Genomic DNA, 12,375 nt, shown 5'->3' with positions numbered 1-12,375 from the left:
GAATATAGCTAGTGTTGCAGTTCAGTAATTATCAAAACTAAACTCCTCAGAATCAGATTATTCACTATATAACCTCCATGGTTTTAAGAGACAAGAAATATTTTTGAATAGTCATTGAAGATGCCAAGTTCTCTGTCCAGGTGTTGAGCAGAGATTTTAAACCTTGAGCATGTAGTTTTCTTTTGTTAATCTCTGTGTCAGCGTTAGAAGCAATCACTCTACCCCACAGCCTTTGTATTCCTCACACTCTGCGAGCAAATTCATCTGCAGAAGCTACTCAAGCCACTAAGGCCTACTATTGTTAGACTCTTCAATCCATGTCACCAGGTGTATCTGTTTTGTTACTGCTGTGAATCACTAGCAACCAATATCCCAATGTAAACTAGATCCTTACTATGTACAAACATATCCTGGATTCCTATTTCCTATTTTGTGTTACCTGCAAGCCCATTACCCTAACTGCCAGAAAATGAGGAGGTGAAATACCTGATTACCTTTGACTTCCAAAGTGTTTTAAAGACCCCAGATTCCTATTACAACTCCCCCTCCCCCACTTGTGTTCAGATGCTAAACACAGATAAAAAGGGCAACAATCCCTTAAAATAAAATATCTCCAGCAGCCCACCTACATCACTTCCATTCAACCACTATTCTGAAATTTCTCCTTCCCATTAAGGGGTAGAATGCTGCAATAAATATCACTCTTAACCTAACAGACTAAAGAAGCCAAAAAAAAAAAAGTTAACTTTTCTCAGGCCCATCTGAGAACTGTGTTCATACAGCAACTGTCAAAACAGAATTACAAGGTGGACAACCCCCCCACGTAGGACAAAACACATGAACTGTCTTATCTTTGTCAGAGCATGAGAGAAAGATGTAGCACCCATACAAATAGGTAGGAAGAAGTAATCAGTTAAAATTTTAACAAATTCTTAAAAGCCAAGTATGGTTTAGCATATCTGTTTTCAATAGCTTGGGGCTATTTGCAATTACTATCAAGAGTTGGTAAAATCTAAATACTTTGATTGGAATCATATATAACTCCTTTAGCATTGTCTTGATCTGCTTATGCATTATCCTAATTTCTGAATATTCATTTGTACTAATAAATATATTGTTGACAATGGATAAAATTATTCATGTTATGGTTCTCAATTTTAAGAGGAAGCATTTCTTAGGAAAACATCTTTTAGATACATTTAAGTACTATTTTATCTTTATTGTGAAAATATGAAAAAATGAGTTTAAATATGTAAAATGACTGACTATAATAAATAAAGCAAGTGAGTCAACATAAACTTTTTTGCATCTCTAAGGACTTGCATGCTCTTTGGGTAACAACTGATTTATAATCCTGCTGAATATACTATTTGTTTCTTCTCTTGTAATCCAATACATAATTGATTGCACCATTGCATGGCTGTACAGGGACATTTAATCTAGGAAAACATTGAAAGAGTGAGGTTTGTGAGTTGTTGAGTATATCAAAATTGATAGCTTTTACAAATTCATAAACTAACATTATTTTGTAACATTATGCTGTTTGGAAAATAATTAGTTGTTTAAACTATTTTAAAAATAAAATGAAATTTTATTAGGCATGCTTTACTTCAAGGCCTTTTTTTGTTTGTTTGTTTTTTTGGCATACTCTTAGACCTAATATAGGAAAAAACAGAATATTTCCCAGAAGCCCAGGTTTTATCTCAATGACATCACAATTTCTGTTAAATTCAAGATTTAGGTCAAGATTTAGGTCTTTACACAGCACAAAATCTGTAAGTAAGAACTGCGGATCCAAATCGGGAGACCCCTCCGCCATAGCCTGAGCTACAAAGTCTCGTGGTGCCAGAGAGAAGCTTTCTCCCAGTGAGTGAATATAGCTCAGCTGAGCTCCAACTGGGGTTTTAATTAGTGAGTATGAACTGCTCACTACGAGGCGTGAATCCCCAACAAGTAGACAGAGGCTTTGGGTGACAACTAACCTTGGAAAGCCAGAGGGTCTCCTTGGACTAGCTCTGTTCCTTTTTCAACTCAGTGGAGAAAGCCTTGGACATTTTCAGTTCCCAGTTCTGTGACCCAGACAAGGGTGTGGCACAGGCAGAAAGAGACCATTGAAATGCTAATGACCGCTCCCTAAGGCATCCATCTTCTCTAAAGAGGAAAAGGGTGGGGCCCAGCTTTACTGCCTGCCTTTGATTCAGAACTTACACCAGTCAAGAATTATAGGCTAATCTTTGCATCAGGCAGACAGCCTCCCTGCATGGCCTGGCAGCCTGGGGCTTAGCTTGAGGGACAATGTGCGCAGCCTTCCCTCAGCAGAGGTCCTGGAAGATCACAGCTGAGAAGGGGGGCCCACTGGGAAAACCCAGGGATGCTATGTCAATGCCAGTGGTAAGTGGGTCAGTGACAGAAAATCTGGGGCAAAACTGAAATGAAGGCTTAGACTCTTGCGGCAGCCTTGAATCTCCAGTAACCTGGGGGATTTGAATGTTAAAGCTGCCCTTCCTCTCTGGCCACTTGTACACGTGCCCCACATTCGGGGTGGATGGCTCCAGCAACACACCCAAACTGAGTTCTCCAACTGAACCCCACAAGAATCATTTCTCCACATACCACAGAGACAGAGTTGGGGAGAACTGACTGGAGGTGTATAGGTAACTTGTAGATGCCATCTGCTGGTTAGTTAGAGAAAGTGTATGCCAAGAAACTGTGTTTCTGAAAAATTAGATTGGTATCTTTTTTTTACAACTTGAAAGAACCCTATTGTGCTGGTTTGAATGCATTTTGTCCCCCAAATGCCATTATCTTTGATGTAGTCTTGTAGGACAGACTTTTGGTGCTGATTAGATTTGCTTGGAATGTGCCCCATCCAGCTGTGGGTGGTGACTCTGGTGGGATACTCCCATGGAGGCATGTACCTGCCCATTCAGGGTGGGTCTTGATCAGTGGAGCCATATAAATGAACTGGCTCAAGGAGAGAAAACAGAGTGCAGCTGTGAGTGACGTTTTGAAGAAGAACAAGCTTGCTAGAGAGGAATGTCCTGGGAGAAAGCCATTTTGAAACCAGAACTTTGGAGCAGATGCCAGCCACGTGCCTTCCCAGCTAACAGAGGTTTTCCGGACACCATTTGCCATCCTCCAGTAAAGATACCTGATTACTGATGTGTTACCTTGGACACTTTATGGCCTTAAGACTGTAACTGTATAGCCAAATAAACCCCCTTTTTATAAAAGCCAGTCCATCTCTGGTGTTTTGCATTCTGCAGCATTAGCAAACTAGAACACCTATCAAGCAAAGCAAATGCCAAGAGGCCAAAAACAACAGAAAATCTTAATGCATATGATTAAAACAGACGATATGGAGAATCCAACTCCAAACTCCAAAATCAAAATATCGGAAGAAGCACAGTACTTAGCAAAATTAATCAAGAACTACAATCGAGGAATGAAAACATGGCAAAGGATTTAAAGGACATCAAGAAGACCATGGCCCAGGATATAAGCAACTTAAAGAAGAACCTAGAAGAGCATAAAGAAGACATTGCAAGAGTAAATAAAAAAATAGAAGATCTCATGGAAATAAAAGAAACTGTTGGCCAAATTAAAAAGACTCTGGATATTCACAATACAAGATTAGAGGAAGTTGAACAACGTTTCAGTGTCCTAGAAGTCCACAGAAAAGAAAATGAAAGAACAAAAGAAAGAATGGAGAAAAAAATCAAAAAAATCGAAATGGATCTCAGGGATACGATAGATAAAATGAAACATCCAAACTTAAGACTCATTGGTGTCCCAGAAGGGGAAGAGAAGGGTAAAGGTCTAGAAAGAGTATTCAAAGAAATTGTTCGGGAAAACTTCCCCAACCTTCTACACAATATAAATACACAAAGCATAAATGCCCAGCAAACTCCAAATAGAATAAATCCAAATAAACCCACTCTGAGATATATTCTGATCAGACTGTCAAATACTGAAGAGAAGGAGCAAGTTCTGAAAGCAGCAAGAGAAAAGCAATTCACCACATACAGAGGAAACAACATAAGACTAAGTAGTGACTACTCAGCAGCCACCATGGAGGCGAGAAGGCAGTGGCATGACATATTTAAAATTCTGAGAGAGAAAAACTTCCAACCAAGAATACTTTATCCAGCAAAACTCTCCTTCAAATTCAAGGGAGAGTTTAAATTTTTCACAGACAAACAAATGCTGAGAGACTTTGCCAATAAAAGACCTGCCCTACTTCAGATTCTAAAGAGAGCCCTACCAACAGAGAAACAAAGAAAGGAGAAAGAGATACAGAGAATTTTAACAGACATATATAGTACGTTACATCCCAAATCACCAGGACACTCATTTTTCTCTAGTGATCATGGATCTTTCTCCAGAAAGAACCATAAGCTGGGACATAAAACAAGCCTCAAGAAATTAAAAAAAAAAAAAAATTGAATATACTCAAAGCACATTCTCCAACCACAATGGAATACAAATAGAAGTCAATAATTTTTGAACTGTAACTCCACTATTTACTTCCTGCTTGATATAAATTCCACGAACTCTAATGACAAATCAGTGGTTTTGAACTCAGTGTAAAATATGTAATTTTAGACAACTATATGAAGGTGGGGGAATGGAGGAGTATAGGAACATAGTTTATATGCCCTATTGAAGTGAAGGTGGTATCAAAAAAAAAAAAAAAAACAAGATTGATATGGATTTAAGAGGTTAATTTTAACCTCCACAGCAAACACAAAGAAATTATCAGAGAATATAACCATAGAGATGAAATGTGGAGTTTGGGTTAAGAGAAATGGGTGAAGGGGCAATGAGGAGTTAAGAAATGAGGGTGGAGTTGCTATTTGAGGTGAAGGAAAATTTCTAGTAATGGATGGTGGGAAAGAGCATTACAATATTCTAAATGTGATTAATCCCACTAATGGAAGGCTAGGGAGGGGGTGGAATGGGAAGATTTAGGCGGTATATATGTTTCCACAACTGAATAAAAAAAAAAAAAGTCTAAATAGATGATGATTGAATGCCAAGGATGAACTTGGATGGGATTGGAGGATAGAGGACAGGTGGCTCAAAGGGACACAGTTGAGACATAAGGTAAAGGAAATATAGAATGTAAGCTTTGTATCATTGTTGAATCTCTTGTGCTTCGTAGCGGCACTTAATGGGATTGCATAAAAGAATGTTCTTGTTCATGGGAAGTGTATACGTGGATTATAGTGTATGTTCAAGGATGTGTGCAGCTAACTCTCATATGTTCAGGAGACAGAGCAATAGATGATGGATGACAGATAGGGAGGGAACGAAATAGTGATGTGACAGCACGTTAAAGTTGGTGGATTGAGCTATCAGGGGAGGGGGGTCAGGGTATGATGGAATTCTTTGTATGGGGTTAGTATTGTTTTTGCAACTGTTCCTATAACTTTGAATTTATTTCAAAATAAAAAAAGAAAGGAAAAAAAAACACCATGAAAAGTTATTAGATATAAATTGTCACATTTGCTAACACTAAACTAAAGTAAAATAATGCCTTTTTCATTCCTAGTAAATAGTTAAATTTTATACTGGTACATTTGTCAAAAAGGCATAGGATAACATTCAGCTATCAGAAATAACCTTAATACTCAAATCCAAGAGAGTTTTACCTATATAGGAAAGGTCTAAATACATTTATACACAGTGATATATAGTGTATAAAATATTATTAGAAAGCTCATTTCATGATTTGTAGCAAAATTAATTTTCATCATTTCCACTGGTAAAAAAAAAACATTGTTCTCTAGTAATGCACTTCCTAAATAAGTACCCTATCCTAAATGTCTATCTAAAATATATAGATTTATGTATACATAAATGGTTATAAGTAAAAATGTGTAAGTCCACACCCAAGGCTTCAAATACTTAAGAATTAATTTTTCCATATATGTAAAATGCATCATGGACTTATTTTAATTTATTAAGAATGATATAAGTTGCTGAGCTATCTTTTTACATAAGAATAGCTACCTATTTGGTAAAGAACATTCATAAAAACAAGCATCATGATGTGGGAAGAGAAAAGTCCATATCTATGAAACATAGCCCTATCACCTTTAGGGGAGAAAAGTTAGTTGTTTCCATATCGAGCAAATAGTCAATGTCTTTATTATTTCCTTGAGTTCATATATACTGAGTAAAGAAGTTTATTTTCAAATAAGCCCCCTATATTTAAACTCAGCCACTGCTAAGTAATGTATATACAGAACTTTAATGTCAATTCTAATGTTTTATTTGTCCAAGATACACTTCCACAGTATGTAGTGTTGTTTAGCTGTGGTGCTATACAATTTCTTTCTGCAAATAGATAAGCATAAAACTATAGAAAAGAACTTAAGAAAAGTATGTCTGTTTTAAATCCCAGGATTCCATTTATGAGTTTTGAGTTTATGTGTTAACTTAATTAGTTTATGGTGTTCAGTTGCTTGGTAAAAGAAGAACCAGCTTCTTTTGATAAAAGAAGAACCAGGATATTTCATGGATTTAAATCATTCGTCAGTCAATTACGTCTATGGTTGATTGTATCTACAGTCAAAACAGTTGATTGACTTTAGCAATGAGAGAAGTCTCATCCAATGAGTTGAAGTCCTTAAAAGAAAAACTGTTGATTTCAGAACTCAAGAAGAAAAATTTCTTTCTACTTCAGCCAGCAGCTTCTCCTAGGAAATTTCCTAAAATCATCTGTATTCCCATCCTGTGGCATGAACTATGGAATTAGGACATACCAATCCCCAGGTTCATGTGAGCCAATACCTACAATAAATCTCATGATATTTACATATATGAATACACACGCACACACACACACGAATATATAAATATATATACACACACACACACATAGAGTCAGTTCTATATATGCATATATACTGTCTGATGCTATCAGTTCTGTTTCCCCTAGAACCTTGACTAGTCCACCATTTAATAGCAGCCTGATGCAGCATGCTGGGATGAACAAGACTTTAGGTTGAGAAAATAAGGGAAATAGGTACATTTCAATGAAGAATCAATAGAAACTTAGAGGGTTGCATAGAACATCTGAAGGACTAAGAGGTTACAATTTATATAAACAATGAATTATTTGGAGATACCAAAATCTACAAAGGAAAGTTCTTGTGATAATTCAAATCCTATTAACTTGCCATATACACTAAAAGTCTCTTGCAATTTACACCCTTCACCATACGGAAGACTTTCTCCATTTTACCAAATTTTAAATAGCAATTACTTTGAATCCACAGTTAATTTACCAAAAAAAAATGTTCAACATCAACATTCACTCTTTAAGACTTGTCATTTCCTTTTTAAGTTGTATCTACTTTGTGATTAAATGAAATATTAGCACCATAGAAATTTATCTATGTTTAAATCTTTCCCGCACCATATCTGAAAGTTACACTAATCTCCCACTGATATTTCCATTGAATGTTAAGAATTCTATAACTCTGCTCATTTGTATGGAAATAACTTCCATTTAGCTGCACAGTTAGGTGTAGGCAGAAAACTCCCAAACTCTCTATCACCCTATGTAAAAACTATTGATTCAAGGTGATCCCCATCACTCTTTACTAAATATTTTTCTTGTTGAAGTCATTTGAGATTTATTATATTGCAATTCCTTGTGTGTATGTATGAATTCATATATATATCTGTGTGAGTATAATGAGGCAGGGGGAGGAAATAGGCCACCATCAAAATATAAGTAAATAGTATTCAAACTTTTAAAACTATGCCTATGAAGAGTAGCAGTGCATCATGATTCTCAAGAACCCTGTTTCTTAAATCAAACTGAACAGTTTCAAATCCTAGTCCTAACAAATATTTGCTTCCTGAACTTGAGCAAGTTGCTCAAAATTTGTAACTCCCCCACCCATTTCTAAAGTGAAAATAATAATAATAATTACCTAATTAGTGTGTTATGAAAATATAATGATATAATCATTATAAACACTTAATGTATTAACTAGTACATAGTAGGCTCACTTGATAGATTGATAGTTATAGTTAGATAGATAGCCAGACATAGATATTTTATATTAGCTATTATATATATTAGCTATTTCATTTCATTTTTAAAAAGAATGATCTTTTTAATACTACCAAACAAAGATCTCACAATATGGCATGATCTAGTTTTACAAGGCAATTGACAACTACTGGGGTGGCTGATATCTGGGACACGCTGGCTACACAAGGCAGCCTTAGTGTACATCCTACACAGCTACTTCAGCTCCAAGCTCTTAGTCTGAGGCCTGTTAGCTGCTCCAGAGAGCTTGGAGTTCCCAGCTGAGCATGAAGGAATTTATCTCACATTAACCGCCTTTAATGATCCTTCTCTTAAAAACCAAAGCACTTGATTTCCTTTCAGTTTTTTTGGAATAGGCTCAGCTTATCTGTTTCTCTCAGCCCAACCTCTCCTTTACATGTTTTACAATGTCATTTTCCTCACTATTAAGAGAAACATTTTAATAGCATCTTTCATATAGACTTAACAACAGCTTTCATTTAAACATCTGCATATAAGTTTCAGTTACCTAACTTCTATGTATTATTCAATATATTATTTGTTCTCATTCATCATCTCCTTTTGTAGCCTCCTGGTTCATAATTATGTCTAAATACTATTAAAAATCCTGCTAATGCTTTTAAAAATTTTATATTGCCTTGTAGTCTGAAATGTACTTTCACAAAAAACATCTATTTCTCAGGAAAACCGTATGAGTTGTTAGAGCAGGGATTGTTGATGACAGTTTTATAAATGAGACTACACTATGAATCAGATTTACTGGATTAGCCAAGTTTCCAGTACTGAAATACAAGGAATCCAAAAAATGAATTTCTAAATGAATTCCTTCTCATAGATAGAATTATTAAGTAAATGCATGCTAAGTATTAGCATGGTTCATAACACACATAATTGTTTTTATGTTGACTTTGATTGTATATTCACCACCACCATTTCTGCCATTCTTGTAAAATGCAAACAATTTGCTTGGATAACGATTATACATGACAGAACACTGTAACACCATTTCCTCTTTCCTACCTTGTAATATCAACTTCTTATGAATTGAGACTTCAATTATTAATCTGTATTATCATCAGATATGCTAGCGTTATGTTATTTGTATATTACAGATAACAATGTATAGTTGCTTAGTTAGTACTTAATATGTCAGAGTTAGTATAGTAATTGTGATGGTTTCTTTGTAGGCTTCCAGAACCATGTTAAATTACAAAAATAGGCATATATAATAACCAGGCAGGAGATGGCAAGTATATGCTCCTTTGTTCTCTTGGGACTACAATAAGGGAAGCTGGGAAAAAAGTTTGAATTTCATTTCCTTCCCTCTCACAGTGAATTACTCCATACATAGAAAAGATGAAATGGTTTTAGTAAACATCTCAGGCCAAAGAGCAGTAAAAATTGCTTTGAGGGTAGGGTATTTGATGTTTGTATAGATAATATTAACTTAAATGTTTCTAGTTATGAAAAAGACTTACTATCAGAAAACAATAAATGATCCTTAAGTAAAAGGAGTAAAAAATGATTATAATATCCCATTTAATTGCTTGTTTGCATGTAACATTACCTGTGAAAACTACAGAGTTGAGACTTGACAATGATTTAACAACATTACGTTATTGGAGGCTTTGGAAATTATAATGGTAATTTTTAAGATATGTTCCTAATCAGCTGGGGCAGTAAAAGCAGTTGTATAATAACTACTAAGTAAATGAATCTTTTGTTTTAAGACTAACAGATCATAAATTTTGCTCCACAGTGGTAAAGCTATGGGTGTTCATTATAAAGGGGCAGATTGTGTCACACACATGAGTACAAATTGGATTCATCTTGAACCTTTGGCAAATTGTGAAAGGATGTAAAATGCTCTCTGATCTTCAGATGAAAGATGATACAAAGTGAAAATGCATGCTTCAAAAATGATTATAAAACCTCTAGAAGAAGCTATAAGGAAGGGTCTTCAGGACTTTGGGTTAGGCAATGGCTTCTTAGACTTTACACCCAAAGCACAAGTAACAACAACAACAAAAAAATAGATATATTGGTCCTTATCAGAATTAAAACCTTTTGTGCATCAAAGGATTTTATAATAAAAGTAAGATGATTATATACACAATGTGAGAAAGTATTTGGAAACCACATATCTGATAAGAGTTTAATATCCAGAACATATTAAAAAATCCTTCAACTCATAACAAAAGACAAACAATCCCAATTTAAAAATGGGTGAAAACTTGAATAAATATTTCTCCAAAGAACAAATACAAATGGCCATAAAGCACATGAAAAATGTAGAGCATCATTAGCCATTATGAAAATGCAAATCAAAACCACATTATCACAACCATTAGAATGTCTACTATTAAAAAAATGGGAAACTACAAGTTTTAGAAAGAACATGGAGAAATATGAAAATTCATTGATTGCTGGTGGGAACGTAAAATGTTGTAGTTGCTGTGGTAGACAGTTTGGCAGTTCCTCAGAAAATTAAGTGTAGAAATGTCATATGTCTCAGCAGTCTCACTTATAGGTATATACCAAAAAGTATTGAAACATAGATTTGAACAGATATTTGCACACTGATGCTTATTATTCACAATTGCTAATGGCTTTCAGGAAATGAGTGTATAAAAAAAATGTGTTATATACATACAATTTAGTATTATTCAGCCATGAAAAGGAATGGATGAAGTTCTGATCCATACAACAATATGGATGAACCCTGATGACATCATGTTGAGTAAAATAAACCAGAAAAACAAAACAAAACAAAACACATATTGTATCATCTCACTAATATGAAATAATTAGTATAAGTGGATTCAAAAAGTCAGAAACTGGAATACAGTTTACCAGGGTTGTGGTGGGGGTAAGAATGGGTAGTTAATGCCTAATTTGTATTTGGGGTGATGGAAAAGTTTTGGCAATGGAAAGTGGTAATGATAGCACAACATTTAAAATGCAATTAATATGACTGAATTAAATATTTGAATGTCATTAGAAGGGGAAATTTTTGGATATATATACATGCATTACTGGAATAAAACTTTGAAATGCTTAGAACTGTACAACACAAACAATGAACTGTAATGTAACAAAGGTACCACGTTAATGAAAATGTTAATAATAAGGAAAAATGTGCGTGTGTGAGTGTGGTATAGAGGAACTTTGTATTTCATCCATGTTTCCACAATTCTCTAATAAAAAACAGATTAGAAATTGCATTGGAAAAAAACACCACAAACTGCTATAATTTTGGTTTTAAAATCAGTTGTTTCTTTTTTAAGTAAAAATAAAAACAATTATTTTGTATTCACCCTCATATTTATTATTTCAAGCATCTGGGTCAAACTCTCACCTCCTTATCACATACTGATCACTTTAACCTCTTGGAATGGTCTACTTTATTGAATTTTTGAAAGAACACTTTCAGAGTTGTCTTGATTCTTTGTTGCTATTATTTCTCAAATTTTTACCATCTTCTAACTTATATCTTCTTTATTCTATTTCTTCCTTACTTTATGTAGAGGATCTCATAATTCATGTGTTTTAAATCATGATTATCAAATTTACATATACAAGCTAAAACTGTCCCTTGGAATCCAAATTTAAATCTTCACTTACAATTTTCCTTGAGAGCTCAGTTGTAAAATGACAAATCGGAACACATATTTTCCATACCTCCCATTCTTTTCCTAGCTCAGGAAACAATCCAGATTGTGCTTACTCAATAAGAAAACTTTACACCTCCTTTTCTTTCAACTGTACATAAAATTTGTTTTTGTACCTACAATGTGTATTATAAATCTGTGCACTTCTTGCCGTCTCTACTGGAATCACTCTCATTTATAATAGCATTGTCTCTTCTTGCAGTATCAAAAATATTTCTTAATTGTCTCTTCACTTTTGTTATTCCACCCTCCAAACCCTTATCCACATGGCAAAAAGAACATCTATTTTAAACCATAAAATAGACCAGTTTAACTTGTGTTTTTAAAAATGTTCAGATTTGTTTTGTATGACTGCGTGGTATGTGAATATATCTCAATAAAATGAAGATTAAAAAAAAATGTTCAATGCTTTTCCTCATCTCCTTCAAATATAGAACATGCTGTTTTCTCTTCTCTCCCCATACATGGTATGCTCTAGTAACTGACATGAATTCATTTCTTTGAAATAGCTGACATTGTTATCACCATTTTGTTCTTCTTCCTAGACCAACCAAATACATGCAAAAATTCCTGTTGATTTTATCACTTCTCCTGGATCCTTTTCATCCCTCATTTATATTACATATCTTGCAT

Source organism: Choloepus didactylus, chromosome 12 (assembly GCF_015220235.1).
Source record: "Choloepus didactylus isolate mChoDid1 chromosome 12, mChoDid1.pri, whole genome shotgun sequence".
Taxonomy (NCBI): domain Eukaryota; kingdom Metazoa; phylum Chordata; class Mammalia; order Pilosa; family Megalonychidae; genus Choloepus; species Choloepus didactylus.
Note: the sequence above shows the minus strand (reverse complement) of the source record.